The 11,654-nt window shown below is 35.2% G+C and overlaps 1 protein-coding gene across 1 annotated transcript in view; it reads left to right on the plus strand.

The window, feature by feature from the left end:
* LOC143530391 (very-long-chain (3R)-3-hydroxyacyl-CoA dehydratase PASTICCINO 2-like) overlaps positions 1–11,654 on the plus strand; it is a 265,235-nt gene that overhangs the window by 92,894 nt on the left and 160,687 nt on the right. The gene's annotated exons all lie outside the window — the stretch shown is intronic.

Consider the following 11,654-nt stretch of genomic DNA (forward strand, 5'->3'; position numbering starts at 1 on the left):
ATCCCTTTATGGACGAAGGTGTAGAACACCGGTATGTTGGGCAGAAATAGGAGGAAAACAATTATCAGGTCCTGAAATCATACAAGAAAGTACTAATAAGATAAATCAGGTTAAGGAAAGATTAAAGACCGCACGAGATCGTCAGAAAAGTTATGCAGATCATCGACGAAAACCATTGGAATTTCAAGTTGGAGACAAAGTGCTACTGAAAGTATCTCCATGGAAAGGAGTAATCTGATTCGGTAAGAGAGGAAAGTTAAGTCCAAGATTTGTTGGACCATTTCAAATTATCAAACGAATTGGACCAGTAGCCTATCAGCTAGAATTACCAGAGGAAATGTCAGGTATACATGATGTATTTCATATAAGTAACTTAAGAAAATGTTTAGCTGATAAAACACTAGAAGTACCCCTTTAAGATATAAAGGTAAATGAAAAGTTGAAATTCGTTGAGAAACCTTTGCAAATTGAAGATAGAAAGATCAAGAATCTCAAGCATAAAAGAATAGTCCTGGTCAAAGTGAAGTGGGATTCAAAGCGTGGACCAGAATATACTTGGGAATTGGAATCCGAAATGAAACGGAAGTACCCACACCTATTCCAACCAAATCTCGAGGACGAGATTCAAAATAAGGAGGGGAGACTATAACAAACCAAAAATTAAATAAAAAGAAGTAAGGAAATGGAAGAAGGAAATTCCATCCCACATTGGTGGAGGAAAGAAAATGAGAGGCTTCCACCTTAGTATAAATAGGAGTGTAAGTATCTTGTCCCACATCGCTAGATTATAAAACTAGTGAGCTCTTTACAAGAAATGAAATTTCTATGTTAATGTTCTTATAAGACATATCACACCCAATGGTCCTAGCGAAGGGTGCGAAGCACCCGAACGCGCACGCGCACGGGCACGGGCTCAGGCAATGGGCGCAATGTGGCGCTTTGATGGTGCACTTTTCACTTCGCTCGCATCGCCGCGAGCCGCATTAAGGGCCGCCTTAGTATTTTTGTTGGGAATTAAGAAAAAAAATCCTTCCATCACGTTACGCGACGGGTTCAGATTACCCATCACGTACCGCGACGTGGAGGTTACGCAGACGAGACACGTAGCCTGCCACGTAGCAGGCCTAGGGCTGACTCAGCGAAGCTATAGATGCTTCGCGGTACGTGACAGCTTTCTATTTATAGCCATCGCGTACCGCGATGGGGTCCAAAACCTGCTATAAATAGAAAGGCATCGGGACTTCATTTCTTCGCTCAAAATTCTCCTCTCTGAAAACACACACACACATAAGTATTTTATAAAGTATAATACCCAAGTTATCGTTGCGATATCCTATCCGATCGAAAGAAACATACACGAATCCAAAAGCTCTGCCTGTTAAGGTATAACATTGTGCCATCGTGTAAAGTTTCTACTCTCGTGATTATCGTTATGATTATTGGTTTTATACTAATCTAGTTATACTACATTATGTTTATCCTAGGTGCTTAATACCAGGAGGTGTTCTTTAATATATAAACTTGCAAGGTGAGACATTCAAGTTTTTATACCACTCACATTTGCGTGAGACAACTATTTTCCGACACTGTCATGGTGATTTCAAAACCTACAAAACCCATGATAGATTGTCTAAATATTTTCAAATGTTTTTATAAAGTATTTTAAATACATTACAGTGATTAAGTCTCTGTAGACTTACGGGATGGTTACTACTGGTATTGTGGGGTTTTGTATACAAGGCTTGCCTACTGGTCTATTACATGTTACTTATTGGATAAGTATTAGCCAATAAGTAATATGACCACAATCATAGATACGGTCGAGTGACAAGTACCTTTCGGTAATTTGTAAGCAGGCAGATGTAAAAACATCTTAATGATGTAACTGTAAAATGTGTCACTTATAAATGAATGTACTCACCAGTATTTCTTGTTGATCAAATATTTTAAACATGTTTCAGGTGACTTGTTAGAGACAAAGAAATGATGCATGCGGGCTTCCAGCTTAAATAAGTGGCTTGTCACCAGAATAAAGAAACGTGTTTTGTAAATTAGGGTTTAACCCTATAAAACTTATGTTTGTATCAAAAGGGATTAAATTCCCGGTTTATCAGTATAATAATCATGGTGTTTTTATAACTCTGATCATTTTTCCTAACTACGGTTCTGATTAAATTTTCCGCTGCAAAATAATTTAATAAACACCGATACCACCAATCAATGTTCACGGCTCCCCATCCCGGGGTATAGGGGTCGGGGGCTGTGACACTTTTAACTCTTGCCTTGCTTATGTGACCAAGTCGGCAATGTCATAGAAATGTATCATTGATGCCAGATCTGATACGTTTTCAAAGATTATATACGTTATTACTAGTTTGAACATCAATCTCATAAATACCATTTCGAGGTTTAGCCTCAAAATAAAAGATATCATTTAAGTAAGCAGAACTAGCCAATCCATTAAAAACATACTTAAAACCTTGTCCAAACAACAACGAAACTGAAATGATGTTTCTGGTCAAACCAGGAGCATACAAATAATTATATAAAGGAAAAACTAGGCCAGATGGACAAGTAAAATGAAATACTCCAGTTGCCAGAACTGGTACTCTCTTCCCATCTCTAACGGTGAGTTCCATGCTGCCTTTATTCAGTTTCCTCCACTTCTCAGGCTCATGCAAGACATTAACGATATGGAAACCACATCCGGTATCAAATACCCATGTGTTGCTAGAGACAGTGAAAAGTTCAATAACGTATATGGAAATACCTCGAGAAGAGCCTTCATCATTGGCTCTCTTCATCTGAATCTCAGCGAGGTAATCGGGACAGTTTAGCATCCAGTGCCCCATCTTGTTGCATTTGTAGCACTGGCGCTCCTCAAAGGACGGCGGTGGTGGCTTTGCAACTATCTTGTTAGTGTTGGTGGCAAACTTGGCAGCAACAGTCACTTTCTTCTTGCCTTTTCCCTTATAACCCTGATTCTTTAATTTAGGCTTTTTGACACCAGCATATCGAATCATCAGAACTTGATTGGTCCTTGAAGGAATGTTCATCTCAGCCTTTTTAAGCATGTTGTGAAGCTCCGGCACTGTCTTCACCCAGGCATTCATGTTGAAATTCATTACGAACTGGTCGTAAGAGCTGTGGAGAGAGTTGAGGATGAAATCCGCTGCCATCTCATCAGGCAGGGGATAATCAAATTTCTTAAGTTGATCGATGTGCCCCTTCATCTTAAGAACATGCGCACTAACGGGAGACCCTTCTGCCATCTTGCAACTAATGAGTTGTTTCATGGTGTCGAAACGTTCCTGTAGGGCTTGTTTCTAGAACATGCTCTTGAGTTGCTCAAGCATCTCATAGGCACCAAAGTCTTCCAAGCCTTTAGCAAGCTCAGAAGTCATGGTGGCTAGCATAATGGAGGATACATCAGCCGAGTCATCCTTATGCTTCTCAAGAGCTTTTCGAGCAGCAGTTGTATTGTTTTCAGGCTCGGTTGGAACAGGTCCATCGAAAACATACAGGCACTTTGCCAAGGTGAGAACAAGTCTCAAGTTGCGGTGCCATTCGATGAAGTTGGTACCGTTCAGTTTATCCTTCTCAAGAATAGACTTGAGGGCGTAGGGTGAGATTTCGTTTGACAACATCTGATTAAATAAGCAAAATTAAATTTAATTAGTATTTTCGACGTTGTAATCCTATTATTAATGACCCATAACATTAATATAATAGGAATTTGAGAATCTGGTTTCCAGTTTAAAGGCAGTTGTAGCACACAACATTAATAAGTGGTTAGGTAGACTGACAACGATTGCCAATTGTGAATAGAGCACAACTCTCGGTTATGAGGCCTATTGAGACAACGATTGTCTGAATAGATACGTTTAGCCTAATCTATGCCCACTTTAAGTCTCCAGACAGTTGTAGCACGTAACATCAGAGTAAAGTAATAGTCGTCCTAGTACAGTGACATGTGAAAGGGTCGGATGTGTCAACGAAACGCTTTCACCTTAATGGGATAGGCTAGAAAATAAGTGCGGTGCTGTAGCTCTAAACACTTGAAATTTCGCAATATGCCTCAGGTGTGACTTGTAGTAGGATTGACAAAAACTATTGGTTTTAAATTGGGATTAATTTTAAAAATTACCGAATAGAGTAAAATTCGAATTTTACTGTATTTATTATCGGGATAAATTGATGAACCCTTTCATCTCTCAAGACACTTAGTTTTAAATAACCTATTAAAAACTAAGTTTGTCGCGATACGGCTAACCAATTTTAAGTTAATAGAAAATCTATTAAGTTATAAGTTTTTGGAAATCAAAATGCTTTTAATTTGCAAAACATAATTGATCAATTAAAATTGTTTATTTTAAATTTATTTGGTATTAGGTCGGTGATATTATAATCCTATTATAAACAATCCAAGCAACCACAATAGCAAATAATATATGTAAATCCATAATGGCCAAAAAGGTGATCGGTCTCGCTAGAGCCAATTAGTAAGACCGATCGGGTCAAGGGGTTCACAACACAAAACAACCACAATGATGGACTCTTCGTGCATCCCGTCATCTTGTCCGAACTCCCACCAACTCCAAGAAATCCTTGAGCTCGTCCTTGGTTATCTTCGGTCTTCTTTATTACAAATTTATAATGAAAACATAATATCCCTATTATAAATTTGAATCATCCACATGGCCCAAAAAAAACCAAAAAATTAAATATATAACTGTTTACAACTTTGAACCATCCATATGACCAAATAACAAGCTCAACAACCAAACACACATAGGTCGGGGCCGGATTTACATATTCAAATATAAATAATATTCGGGTCGTTTTGACTTGATCAAATAAAATAAACAAAACTATTTAAAGTTTGTGACCAAATCTAAAATTACCCGAAAACAAATCTAGATCAAGAAACTTTAAACGATTTAAAGTTTGTGACGTAGATCCGGTTTCAACGGTGTAACCGCGGCTTTGATACCACTGTTAGGTTTCAACGGTGGTTCGAGAAACGGTTAAAACAATTAGAACCCATTTTAATATATATTCGTTTAAGTAAATATTAATCAAATTAATATATGTAAACGAACCAAATAAATGCATCGGATAAAACGGAAGACCATTGAACCGAAACCCGAACTTGTATCCGGTTACAACTAATACAAGTACGAAATAATAAACGACAACCATAGATAAAGCATTAAAGTATGTATACCTCGGTTATACACAACCGGGTGAGACACCGAGATCTAACAAACAAAGCTAGAAAGCGACACACAAGGAAGCCAAGAAATCCGGCGACTCAGCGGCGGGCGGCGCGGCGGCTGACGGTGGCGGACAGCAGCAGTGATGTGTGACAGCGTTGGAAACAGCAACCGCTGCTTCGGACAGCTGCAACTAGTCGGAAAAATTGAAGACGGCGAAGCTCCGCGATTGTGGTCCAGCGGCTGAGGGTTGTGACGCCGGCAAGCGGTGGCGGCAGCGGGAGCTGTAGGTAGGTGATGGTGGCTAGGGTTTGTTTATAATCACTTAGGTTTTAAACAATATTATGTTTATATACTAAAAGATTAGGGTTAAACCCAATCTTAAACCCATTGGGCTTTGAGCCCAATCACCAACTTAAAGCCTTGTCCACTAAAGGTCCTTGATTAATCATGTCTAGCCCAATTAACGATTAAGTGCGCTCGGTGTTCGTTATTCTTGGTGTAACTCTTACCGGGTCATAATCGGGTCGACCCTCGTTGACTTGACCCGAACCGACCATATGTTCAACATCAAGTTCGTTATATAACAACGGGAACCATTCGACAATGTCATCGTCCGTAGACGAAGAACTATCAGTGTCTAACGGAACCAAGTTGCTCGGAAATTCCATATTGTTTTGTTTTGAATGAAGTAGAAGATTGAGAGTGTTTTGAGTTGTATTGAAATGGTTGTTTATTTATATTGTTTATTTTTTTATTAAATCCCCCCCCTTCCCCCAACGGTCAAAAAATCCCAACATTCAATTTTCTTGGTTCAATACACGTGATGGCCATCACGCCGGATCACCATCACACGTGGCCACCACCGGCGTCGGTGTTTGTGAGCATATAACGCGTGGTGGGGGCCATCACGGACCACCCCCACCCCTCTAAGGCTGGACATGATGGAGAAAATCCAAGGTTAAAGTCATGAAGTACAAGAAAAGTTATTACTCATTATCATATAGACACGTGGTAAGCATGTAATAGCCCATGTTGATTAATGGAATCCACATGAAGGACCAAATCTCTAACGATACAGTATCATTATGGCATTATATATACATAATAATGTTGATTTGAAATTTTGTATAATTGCGACTCGTTGGGGCCAAAGGACTAATATTTTATAGATTATTTTTTATATATATAATTTATTACAGTGAAAGTTAAGTGATGTTGTAGATTTGGGTGAACACGTCACTCATCCTCATTCTGGTACTACTCCTAATCAAATACATAATTAATTATGGAGTTTACTCTCATTCACATTCACCATGTATGATTCGTTTAAAACACGTTGGTTATATTTGAGACAAAATATTTTTATGTCTTATAATCTCTTATGTAGACAGAACAAAACATGATTATGTTAGATTTATCTTAAAGTATTACAATAATAGGTGGTCCGTTGATGAGTAATTCTCGACAAGTGGTATATAGGCTTGACATGCAACCAACTAATTAACATGTAATTATGTTAAACTTATAATCAAATAATTAGTTAAATGTGTATGGATAATGCGTCATTTTCAAATAAAGTTTTGCAAAAAACGTAATAGCATATAGCAAGACTTAAGATATGATAAAAATCAACTTCAACATAAATGAGAATACTACAAGTGGAGGCTGCCATGGGTGTAGTTAAGTGTTGATAGTTATAATGGTCGTCGAGGAAAGTTGTAGATTATGAGTACCCATAACTACTTGGTTTTGTGGTATGATGTCCCGTCTCACAAATATGAGGTTGTGTGTTTAAATTTTTACAAATACAAGATAAAGATGGAATTTTATTGTTAAAACAGATGATAGGTGATTGTGAGAACATGCAAGGATGATAATTAGTATTGGACTTTTGGATATATTAATGATGATTGATGAAGGTAAGCCGTAGTAACTCAGGTTAAGAATTATAGTACGAGCAATTTTCCACATTTAAATAAACTACGTACATAAACAAGCATCTCATTCTTATGGATTCGTCTATGTTCATTTATTAATTTCATTTATATATGTAAGTTTTTGTTTGCATACATGTTCCATTAAATTTGTAAATCTTAATGTAAAATTAATGAAACTTCGTGGGTTATTATGTATTGTTAATCAACTATATAGATGTGTACAATGTGTCATTGTGGATAATTACAACGGAAACTTAATTTAATCATACACGATAATCATGATAGAGATAACTACACCCTAACTAATATCTCCACACAATCAATACACCCTAGTCAAATAATTCAACATTAACGCATTAATAATTCCTACATCGCTTTTGACTATTAAATAATTTGATTAGGCCAATGGGAGCGGAATTAAGGATTGTAAAATCCCTCCTAGCTTTATCACTTCTGGATTTGGTAAGGATACCATATACGAAAACAAGTATAGGTAAGTATGATCAACATATTAGAAGTGTTGATTTGGTTGAAAGTGTGAAGTCAAAACCAGTTTATGTACTTTTATACCCGTTTATATTGGTTAGTCTTTATGTTTGTGCTTGTTTGTTTTAGGTTGTGTTTGCTTATAGTAACAAAGAACATAAATGAAATGTCCCATTTCTTAACCGACGAACAAAAACAAACCAAAAATCATTTGTTTAAATGTTTATTTGTTCGATTAACAAAATGAATGAATAAAACTATTATAGACTATAGTTACTAGTTACATGTTAACATTATTATATAATAAAAAGTTACACCAATGTACTAATGTAAAGTGTAGACAAAAGAAAAGCAAACTGAAGTCCGTAGCCGCAACTTGAACGGGATGCCGAATCTTTTGGTCCACATCAATAAATTAGGGAAAGCAAATAATACAAACAAAAAACATGAAGATGAAATACCCTAAATACCCTCCATTTATGGTTTTGTTAGTTAGATATCGTTGTAGCCTCGACACAAGTAAACCGGGAGTCACGCCATCAATCACGCACGTGTAACAAGATCTTCTATTCATATAGATAAATATCGTATGGTTTTTTGGACAATAGTACCATAGATAATATCTGTTTGATCAAAATTTCAAATGAGAATTTCGTATCAAAACTAGAGCTTGTTAATGTCATGTAGCCGTTGACAATTTCTTTTTTAAATTACTTTATATCTCAAGCCTTTCATATTTCTCAAAGTTGTACATCTATATCTATATAAATATATAATTGTCTTTCGTAAGAACATTAAATGCCTTCAAAAATATTAGATAAAAGTATTATGTAAGGAAAAAAGTAAAAAAGGTTTAAATGTTACGAAAAATAAAATTTCAGTTTTTTTTTTTAATGATCAACAAACCCCGGCCATCGGGGTACACACATTGGCCAAAGGACGCTCATGCCCGTGATCGATATAGCGCTGACAACCAAAATCATCACCAATTATAGGTGAAATCCACCATCTAAAGACCCATTGTGATAAAACCTCTAGCTCGCACATGATATTTTTTTACATACAATACAAAACCTGAAACTACGACCTCCGAGGGGAAAAACCATGGGGCTAACCAATTGCCAATTCGCCTTATAATGCAAAACCACAAGATTTTTTTCCTACTTATATCAAAAGTTAAAAATTAATCAGATAGAAACTTAGAATGTTATCAGGGATCCTCCAACTGGTTTACTATGAGGTGCAGAGCTGAGCTAAGCACGTGTTAGTCAGTGACGGATTCAAAAATTTTAGCCAGTAAATGCAAAAAATGTTAACCTAGAATGAATTTGGTCAAACTAAAACGCGTCAACCCAAGATGTCGGGTAAAAAGGCTACATTAAATAAATTATGTATAGAAATTTAAGCAACAAAGTTCATTAAACATAATAAACAAAATACATATTCAGTTGACCTTTACGTGATTTTATCTTTTAAAAACGGTCAATTATAGTCTCATTTATAACACATGTGCTTTTTTTCATCATTAAATAGTGTACAATTATTAGTCATTAAAAAATGATACCCTGAATAAATTCAGATTTCGGTCTAATAACTATAATAGTCATATTAGACTCTAAATTAGCTAGAATGTTTTAGAAACCTAGAACCTAAGTCATCGTGCTTCAAATGACAACAAAAATCCCATGCCTTTTGAATTTCAAGAAACACGTAAACAATCAAATCAAAATGAAACCAATAGAAATTAAAACAAAAATGTAAACAATTGATGAACGTATCTCGTAATTCAAAATAAAAACAAGAAACCGAAATCACAAAAAAAAATCTAAACAACATATACATGATGAGATGTAAAAACCTTTTCATCTCTCACTCCCGTATAACTTGCAGATTCCAAATTTTCAATTTATAATGTGGTTAGACAATTAAGCAATTTGGGTATAATTGTTATTTTTCAAAACAAAATAAAATTTATGCGTGGAAAGTTGAGCTCAAAAGGTTGGGTCGAGGCACTGAAAATAATAAGGAAGTGGCACATGGGTCGTTGTGCTTAATATATTCGAAGTTTACGACATAAATTAGAGATTTAAGTGGATGCATTCGCCCCCTAACCCAACATTCGATCCGCCCCTGGACTGTTACTCGTAATTGAATTAATAAAAACCTTAAAACGAGCTAGGCTTCTTTGAGCTCAAGCCATTCCGCTTCTTCAAATAAAGCCAATTTAGTTATCAAGGCCTACCTCAAACCGTGTATGGAAAGTTAATTTTTTTTATGCTCGTCAAGCCTTAACGAGGCTTGCGTATTTTATGTTTTAATTATCAGTTTTGGATTTCTACATGTATAGTCGAGCTCAAGGCCCGCATTGGCTCGACTAAGGTAGTTCATGAGCTTGATCCTAGCTTAGGCTCGTGATTAAGGTACCACACGAGCTTGAACCGAGCACATGCTCGTTTAAGGATTTTCTTAAATATGTAAAAAAATAATTAAAAACGTATATTAGTTAATTAATAAACAAGCCAAACTAGAGGTTAAAAAAATGACATTCGAGCCGAACTCGAGCTCTCGTAAATTAAAACGATTCCGGCTCAAGCATAACAGAGCTTGGGCCCGACATGATTTATTCATATCCCTAGAGATGTGGTTGAGATGATGTGGAATCATCTGTTGAAGACGGGCGCCCGTGAAGAGGAAATCAAGGACGGGCCGAACAACCATGGACTAAAGTTAATGTTCAAAAGACCATTTATGAATAATATCTACCTGTTCTAATAAAAAAATACTTGTGACACATATCTGTTTGTGGTTAAATCTCAAAACATTTTTCCCTTTAAAACCAAGATCTTAATTGATCTTAATATATGTCATATTTACTTTCCTTTTACATTATATTTATATTATATCTATACATTTTATAAAAATAAATATAAACATATTACTTGGTGAAATCCAAAATAGATTTATAATTTAATGATGATGATAAATCTATTTGTATTTTTAAACTTTTAAAATTTCCCAGATATATCTTTTTTTGACCCGCAACACTTTAACGCAAATGCATTTAACTTGTACCAAACAATCTATTTACCAACTTGAAGATTATAAGTAAAAACAAAACTCGAATATGCTTTCATTTTTACAAAGCAATTTTTAAATCATTAAATTATAAATCTATTCTTGAAAGCATATTCGAGTTTTGTTTTTCATTATAATCTTCAACAGTATACATAGTACAATATGTTAATAATAACATTTGAAATTATATTTTTTTCAATCTTTTAATGATAATTTAAAATAATAACAATAATATATAAATGGATTGATTTAAAAAAATGGATATTCGGGTTTTAAATTTATTTTCATGGACATTTTTGGAAATAATCAAAAGGTTCAGGATTTGACAAATTGACTATTTTTTCCCCGACTATTAAAATTAAGAAAAGATAGTGAGCACTTCCGACATGCCACCCCATGTATATAAATTCTTCTAACTTTTAAAAAATTTGGAACATTTGCGTCAGCATTAAATTTTTTTTCAATGATGAATAGAACGTTGTATGAGAAGCATGTCATGTAAAACCATGCTCAAATGAAGAAAAATATTAACAATATTAAAGGAGTTAACATGTTATTTTTTATATTGTCATTATGGCAAAGTCGAGAAGCCCCCTAAGAATTATCGAGAATTTTAAAAATTGCTTTGTAAAAAAATCTTTTTAATGGGGTAGCTCAGAAAAACATAGTTCTTGAAAAACATCCGTTATTATAATTTAATATTCTTCTTTCCTTCTGTGGGTTGTAAATTGATAAATATATCTATAAAGGTAAAGTCCATTCGGTATTTAAGCCGGGTGGTCAGAACTACTATTGTATGACAAGTCTTCTTCCTGAATTCTTTTAATTATGCATATATGATACTGACAATAAAAATTTCAATAAAAGGAGCGTTCTCAAGTACGTGCACATGCATTTTTTTATTATGTTCTTTTTAAAAAATCATTTTGTGATATAA

This window comes from Bidens hawaiensis, unplaced genomic scaffold (genome assembly GCF_021521415.1).
Source record: "Bidens hawaiensis isolate Kalapana, Puna unplaced genomic scaffold, B.hawaiensis_p1.1 tig00008945_1, whole genome shotgun sequence".
NCBI classification, from domain to species: domain Eukaryota; kingdom Viridiplantae; phylum Streptophyta; class Magnoliopsida; order Asterales; family Asteraceae; genus Bidens; species Bidens hawaiensis.